Below are 8,796 nucleotides of genomic sequence, written 5' to 3'. Positions count from 1 at the left end.
TCGAGACCATCCTAGCTAACACAGTGAAACCCCGTCTCTACTAAAAAATACAAAAAACTAGCTGGGCGAGGTGGCGGGCGCCTGTAGTCCCAGCTACTCGGGAGGCTGAGGCAGGAGAATGGCGGGAACCCGGGAGGCGGAGCTTGCAGTGAGCTGAGATCGCGCCACTGCACTCCAGCCTGGGTGACAGAGCGAGACTCCGTCTCCAAAAAGAAAAAAAAAAAAAAAAGAAATGTACACAGTGAGACTCTACATAATTGCTTGAAAATATCTATTTTTTTCTAAAACATTTTTTATTCATGAATATTTTTAAGTTTTTCACACTGTACACATTTCTTAAAACATATGACACTAGTAGCAATGGAAAATGACTGCCAAATTGGGTACACATGTGTTATCTAGCTCAAGATAATAAAAGTATGTGGCAAAACATATACCACTCACAGTGCTTCACAATATGCACATTTATTTAGCCAACATTTACTGTAGTAAACTATTCTTAATAAGACTCATTTGCTGTTTATCAATGTTCCGATATGCATTCTTTATAGTGAAGTGTTAATATATCACATTTATTTTAGCAAATCAGTATATTTTCTGTATTTAAGTTAAAAAAAGTAACTTAGTTTTTAAAATATATTTGCAAATACACTTATTCCATTTGGCACTACGGTTTGTTTCCTACCTAACTGAATATATAATGTCAGCGTATCTTAAGCATGTCTGTGTATTTAATTTACTTAAGTGTTTATTTTAAGTAAATGATCACTGTACATAGGAATTTGTATTGTGTAAGTGCTTGATTTATCTGTAAAGAAAAATTAGGAATTACTTTATTGTAAATTACTCCAAGAAGTCTTGTGTTTATTAAAAAAATTAATGTTAAACTTGTGTGTGTGGAAATAATTAAGGTACATCATTATTGTAGTTTAAAAGTTGTACATGATAAGACATTTTGATTTTACTGTATGTTTTTACTGAATGGTCTATTCCCCATCCCAAGGCAAGCATGAATAAAATAAGGTTAAATGTAGCAAGTGGTATCACAGTCTCTTATAATTGGTTTTGTCTATTTCATTGTATTGAATAGTCTGTATCTTTGGTTATCCTGTTTGGTTAAAAAGAACAAATAAAACGTGGCCCACAAAAACAAAACAAAACAAAGAAAGAAAGAAAGCTAGTTTTATCTGGAAGTCATCCTGAGAATTATTCTTGAGGCCTACAGCCTAGGAGCAGTTCAAAAGAACCTCTCTAATGGGCTGGTTCTGTCAGAGGCGGTTGAACCAAAGCAACTCCATCTTGAATAGGGGCTGGGTAAAATGAGACTGAGACCTACTGAGCTGCAAATGATTAAGGCATTCTAAGTCACAGAATAAGATAGGAGGTGCACACAAGATACAGGTCATAAAGATCCTGCTAATACAACAGGTTGCAGTAAAGAAGCTGGCCTAAACCCACCAAAACCAAGATGGCAATGAGAGTGCCCTCCGGTGGCCCTCACTATTACACTCCCACAAGTGCCATGACAGTTTACAAATGCCATGGCAACATCAGGAATTTACGCTATACAGTCTGAAAAAAAGAAGGCATGAATAATCCACTCCTTGTTTCGCATATAATCAAGAAATAACCATAAAAATGGGCAACCAGCAGCTCTCGGGGCTGCTCTGTCTATGGAGTAGCCATTATTTTGTTCCTCTACTTTCTTAATAAACTAGCTGTCACTTTACTCTATGGATTCACCTTGAATTCTTCCTTTTGTAATATCCACAAACCCTCTCTTGGGGTGTGAATTGAGACCCCTTTCCGGTAACAGTTCCAGGCTGCAGGCCTCAGTCTATAGTTCTCAGTAAGACTTCTGAATAAAATCAACTTTAATTCTTTAAAAGTCTATTGTTTTTCTTTAGTCAACAATATTTAATAAAGCATTTTATGTTTTCAGAAGTTCTTACATTTTATTTTTCTTTGCCAAGTCAGACTTACTACCTGTCACTAAGTTCTCAAGGTCTTCTTATCCATTGCCCACATCAATGGTCTCAGACATAAGGTTTTTCATTCAGCCAGTTATTTTTATAAAACAACCCTGTAGGCAAGCAAAAAGTAAAAGTCTTACATTAAATATGCATTTTAAAGTATTAATATTGAAAAATTAATCATAAGAGAAGGCAAAAATGTCAATTTGAAAATCATGTGTATGTATACCTCTGTGTATATGTCAGTTTCCAAATCTGACCCTAATATAGTTTGACACTTCTCCCATTAAACCTGGGATTTATTATTGTTCTTCAAAGATATACTTTATGTGAAGTCAAATCAACTATTTAAATTGGTCAATTCAGTTCAATAATCAATAAAACTGATTAGCTAGTTCTATGAGGAACTGATTATTCCTGAGAGTTTGTAATTTGATGGAGTGGTTTAATATCTTTTAAGGAACTTATCTAATTGATACCTTCTTTATAGATTTTCTTTTCAAGGAGGAACAAAGCAAAGTGATCAATTTGTTATCAGGGCCAATATATTACATTTAAAACATAGTCTTTGACTTTCTTCTTTTTAAAGATAAGGTCTCACTGTGTCATCCAAGCTGGAGTAAAGTGGTGTGATCTTGGCTCACTGCAACCTCCTCCTTCTAGGCTCAAGCGATCCTCCCTCCTCTGCCTCCTGAGTGGCTGGGAATAAGGGTGCACACCACCATGCCCAGCTAACATAATCTTAGACTTCCCTATCCACCACTTACCCACTGTCAGACAGATAATAAGTTAATTAATGTATCTCTTCCAACTCTCTTGTCTAAATTATAATGATATCTAATAACTAATTATAAAGATTATTGAAATATTAGGTTCTGATGATTAAAAGAGTAGATATAAAATGGTTAAGAAGATTCAATAAACAATAGTTAATAGAAGAAAACCCAACATGATCAGAAAAGAGACTTTATTTTCTGTTCTTCACAATCTATTTTCTGATTGTAAGAAGGAAATATAGAAATCAGTAAATACAGAAATTTATACATATGAAAATGTCTGCAGTTGACTTCATTTATTTTTACAAATGTCAACTTTCTAGGTAGTTTTTTGCATTTTAAAGATGTGCAATAAGAATGAAAAATGTTTTAGATCAGGTTCCATAAAAGTAGAGTCTAAGTGAAGGATCCAAGTGCACACGATTTGTTGGAGGTGTGCTCCTCAGACTATAAGAGAGAATGTGAAGAAAAATCGGGAAGAGTGAGACAGCTGAGCAGGGATCTGGTCTCAGGTAAAACCTAGCCTTGGCTGTATCAACAGACGGGCTACTATGGAGCATAAACCTTACTTGGAGGTTATCCCTGTTGAGGGCCTGGGCCAGCCTTTTGCAACCATACATCAGGCAGTCATTGACTGAGGGCTACAGGTGGGATTGGAAATTCACTGCTGGAGAGACGGCTCCTTTCAGCAGAAGACAAATCTCCAAAGAGGAAGCCCCTATGAGATTTAGCAGCCGATAAGATGGTGAAAAATAAGCTCTGGTGGGATCATGATTTATGTTCTCATAACTTTAATACAGTATCTTGTAGTGATGAGAGTTGAGCACAGTGTTTAAGAGTGCAGATACTGAAGCAAATGCCTGAATTAAAATTTGGACTCTACCACTTAGGGATTGTCAGGGGCAGGTTAATTAATCTTTCATGTCATACATTTTTATGATATAAAAATACAAATGATATTATAATAATATTTTAACATAAGACTATTTTAAAGGTTAAATAACATCATAATTATTATCAAGGATGTGGAGTAAAAGGAACACATACACTGCTGGCAGAAATACAAATCAGTTCAGGCACCGTGGAAAGCCGTTTGAAGATTTCTCAAAGATGTTAAAATGGAACTACCGTTGGGTCCAGGAATTCCTGGCTACCTACCCAAAGGAAAATGAATTGTTCTACCAAAAAGACACTTGCACTTCTATTTTCATCACAGTGCTATTCACAATAGCAAGGATATGGCATTAACTTAGGTGCTCATCAATGGTGGATTAGATAATGAAATGTGAGGCTGGGTGCGGTGGCTCATGCCTGTAATCCCAGCACTTTGGGAGGCTGAGACGGATGGATCATCTGAGGTCAAGAGTTTGAGACCAGCCTAACCAACATGGTGAAACACCATCTCTACTAAAAATACAAAAAAAATTAGCTAAGGGTGTGGTGGTGCACGCCTGTATTCCCAGCTACTTGGGAGGCTGAGGCAGGAGAATCACCTGAACCTGGGAGGCGGAGGTTGCAGTGAGCCAAGATAGCACCATTGTACTCCATCAGGGGCAACAAGGATGTGTAACTCTATCTCAAAAAAATATATAAAATAAAAAGATAATGAAAATGATGTACCTATACACCATGGAATACTACACAGCCATAAAAAAGAATGAAATCATGTCCTTTGCAGCAACATGGATGGAACTGGAGGCCATCCTCTACTCAGTGTTTAGCTCCTGCTTATAAGCAAGAACACGTGGTATTTGCTTAAGTAAATTAGTGCAAGAACAGACAAGCAAGTACCACATGTTCTCCCTTATAGACAGGAGCTAAACAATGAGTACATGAACGTAAAGATGGAAACAATAGAAACTGGGCACTACTAACTGGGGAGAGAGAGAGATGAGGGTTGAAAATTACCTATTGGGCACCATGCCCATTACCTGGGTGACAGGATCATCCATTCCCCAGATGTCAGCAACACACAATATACCCATGTAACAAACCTACACATGTACCCTCTGAATCCAAAACAAAACTTGAAAAAATAGGCCAGGTGTGGTGGCTCATGCCTATAATCCCAGCACTTTGGGAGACCGAGGCGGGCAGATCACGAGGTCAGGAGATCACGACCATCCTGGCCAACATGGTGAAACCTCGTCTCTACTAAAATACAAAAAATTAGCCAGGCGTGGTGCACCTGTAATCTCAGCTACTAGGGAGGCTGAAGCATGGGAATCGCTCGAACTTGGAGGCGGAGATTGCAGTGAGCCGAGACCATGCCACTGCACTCCAGCCTGGTGACAGAAGGAGACTCCATCTCAAACAAACAAATAAACAAACAAAAACTTGAAAAAATAAGTAAACAGAATAAAACAAAAACAAAGCAAAACAAATGTTGATTGTAATAATTAAAAGACAAAAATGTCTTTCACTTTTCTCTGTAGAGAAATGTCACATGATGAGTCATTCAAGGAAAACACAGCTAGATGAAACGAAAACAATATTACAGAGTAGTAACTGCTAAGTTAATTCATATAAAGAGTGTATCACTTTGAAAAATTTCATAATATCTGTAGTACGCATCAACATTTAAAGGTTTTTTAATTTTTCTTTTCCCTACTTGAAATAACTATGTACATATAGAGGTAATTTGGCATTTTATCTTAAATAGCCCTCCCTCTCAATCAGATTAGCTTAAGACCCCATGAAAGCCACAGGCATCCTTGAACTTCTAATTGATTCCTCTTCCTATATTCTCACCGCTTTTAGTATTTTCTCTGTTTGCTCCCACTTTATAAAATCCATTGCTTTCCAACAACATACATGTGATGCATTTTGTAGTAATTCAAAAAATATTTTTGGTATGAAAGAATCAATTATTTAATCAAAGTATGCATTATTTTGTAAACATTGGCTTTTCTCTCTAGCCTATTGGACTGGTTGCCTATTAAAGGTTTTTGGAACAAAATTTACCTTAAACATACTATTAAGTGTTTGATAAATAATTAATTAGATAATTAATTAATTAATAATCAATTAATTAGAGAACAATTAATGGGTTAATAAACCTATAAATCATGGAGTTAAAAAGAATAATTCAAAACTGTGTTTATCCTCAGTTAAACAGTACATGATTATTTTCAATTATCATTTGTTATTTTTAAGGGTTCATAAACACATGTGAAGCTATAGGTCAATAAAGAGAAAGTGAATTCAGTATTTCCCACTCCCACCAAAAAATATTAAGGCAATACTGAACACGTGTTCATGAAAACTGCTTTACAGTTTGCTTTTGCATGCTGGTAAATGTTACCTCAAAGAAAGCCTAAAACTTGTGCTTCTTTGTGCCTGACTTTTTTGATTCAATTGTACAGGTAAGATTTATCTTTGTAAACAGTTTGTAGCACTTCATTATTATTTATTGGTAAATATTATTCCATTGTGTGATTTATCCCAATTTACTTTTTAAAAAAATAAATTATTTTAATGGGAACTTGCTCCATTGAGCTTTTACATTAATTTTTAAATTGATTTCTAATATAGATCTAATTTACTTTCGCATTGTATCATGCAAAGATATTTGTGTTGTTTCCAGATTTTAGTCATAATAATTAAGTTACACAGAACTTCCTTATACATATTTTTTGGTGCAGATGAGCATACTTTTATGAATATAGATTTGTTCAATTTCAGTAGATATTCCTAAGCTTTTTAGAGATATTTACAAAGTAGTTATAGTAATTTAATTTACTGTTTCATCAAAGATCTATTGATCCACATTCTCATAAATTATTTAATTTTTAAATCTTTGTAATTTTATTCCTAATTGTAGGTCCATAGCATTTTTTAAAGTTTGATTTCCTGATAAGTAACTAGGGCGAGGCCCTTTTTGTATTAGACTTTAAAATATTTTCTTTTTAAATGTAGTGGATGAGATCTCTTGTTGATTTTCACTTATTTTACATATACAGTGGTATATCTGTGTATTGTATTGATAATATTTTAATTATATAAGTTGTTAATATATATTCAAAAAATGGTTTTTGTTTTTACTATCTTCTTGGTTTTTTGATGATGTTTTTAGTATTGATAGTTTAGTTCACTCATCACTACATTTTTGATAAGTGCTTTCATGCCTACTGTTTTAAAAAACTACAGGGCAAAAATATATTTTTACTGATTATGATATACAATTTAGATATACAACTTAGATGTGAATTTGAACACACAATTCACTTAGAATATAATTTTGTGCAGACAGAAAATAGCTGTCAAGTTTTATTTTTTCTATATATGAATAGTGAATAACTCAGTACCAATTTTTAAAAAGTAGTTCGTCTTGTTGTCTAGTTAATGATTTATTTCATTTATCCATATCTTAATTTATGCAATGTTAATTACTTCAGATTTATAATAATTTCTGATATTTGGAGGAGCAAATATATGTTTTCTCCTCTTTAAATGTATTTTGGTCATTCTTACTTCCTTTCTTCACATATATGTTTTACAATCTACTTGTTAGAGTTTTGGTTAAGAATGATTTGACAGATTAATTTGGGGACAATATGCATCATTCTAGGTCTTTCTATCTGTATACATGATGTCTTTCTTGTTAACCATATTTACATTTTCTAATTTTCCTCAGCTTTACAATTTTGTTACATGTGCCTTTCACATTTTGTTGAATATTTTTCTCTTTTGTTGAATATTTGATATATTTTCCTGAAATTAAAATATATATCTATTTACACTGCCAAGTTGTTTATAGAAACATAGTAGAATTTCTTTATAGTGATCTTGTATCCTGAAAGGTTTCTAAACTCAGTTTTATGACCCTAAATTTACTGATAAATCCTTTTGAATGTTCTACATTTTTAGGTTCTATGTCCTCTTGAAAAATCTGAGCTTTCTTTGTTTCTTATTTTATATTATTTCTTCCTTTTGCATTACGACACTATCTGGGATCTTCCATTTAGTATTAAATCAACGTTATGATAGTCAGGATCTTTGTCTTTATTATTTTTTCTTGGCATGTATTACTGTAATCTTTTTAAAAACAAAAATTTTGATTCTATTTTTTCTAGTGTACTACTTCATTAATTTTTGTTTTTATCTTATTACTTTCTTTCTTTTACAAATTTTCCTAAATTCTTCCTATGGACCTTAGTTCAATAACTTAAAACCTTTTTTTTTTTTTTTTTTTTTCTTTTTGAGACAGAGTCTTGCTCTTGTTGCCCAGGCTGGAGTGCAATGGTGTGACCTCAGCTCACTGCAACCTCCGCCTCCCAGGTTCAAGCGATTCTCCTGCCTCAGCCTCCGGAGTACCTGGGATTACAGGGATACACCACCACACCTGGCTTATTTTGTATTTTTAGTAGAGACAGGGTTTCTCCAGGTTGGTCAGGCTGGTCTCGAGCTCCCGACCTCAGGTGACTGCCCAGAGTCGGCCTCCCAAAGTGCTAGGATTACAGGTGTGAGCCACCGTGCCTGGCCATATTTTAAAAAAGAACATTGATCTGCTGATGTTCCATCTGTTTCCCCATGTAGCTTTGCTTTAAATCTGTGAAGTCATGTTAATAAGCAAATGAAAATTTAGAATGTTAAATATAGTTGTATGTAGTATTACAATATTGTTTTGTGAGAAAGCAAATCATTCCTAAACATGCTAGAGTTGACAGAGCTGTATAGTAATTGGTATTTCTATTATATTTCTAAGCCACCTCCATTATCCTCATCCTTGCAAGTAACCTATTATGTTCTATATTTTGATTAAATATACAATTTAAGTTCCAGAGTAGTCTTATTATTTACATCATCATAGTGATTTATGTATACATAAATTATATATAGGTATAGATAAATATACCTATATGTAATTTATATAAATATAATGTGAATATGTACATTTATAAAATATATAAATATATGTTTTATATATTTATATATGAATACATATTATATATAAATATACTATTTCTCTAAGATTGTATATTTTATGTATTTGCTATGAAAATAATCTACAAGTTCATGTTTTTTTATATTTAATGGAGATCATT

At 33.7% G+C, this 8,796-nt stretch overlaps 1 long non-coding RNA gene across 1 annotated transcript in view; it reads left to right on the top strand.

Annotated features, from left to right (window-relative positions):
- Positions 1 to 8,796, top strand: part of LOC139362594 (uncharacterized) — a 114,847-nt gene that overhangs the window by 63,654 nt on the left and 42,397 nt on the right. The gene's annotated exons all lie outside the window — the stretch shown is intronic.

The sequence above is a fragment of the Macaca nemestrina genome, chromosome 4, assembly GCF_043159975.1.
Source record: "Macaca nemestrina isolate mMacNem1 chromosome 4, mMacNem.hap1, whole genome shotgun sequence".
Lineage (NCBI taxonomy): Eukaryota > Metazoa > Chordata > Mammalia > Primates > Cercopithecidae > Macaca > Macaca nemestrina.
The sequence above is the reverse complement of the archived record's forward strand: the minus strand, read 5'-3'. Positions and strand labels throughout refer to the sequence as shown.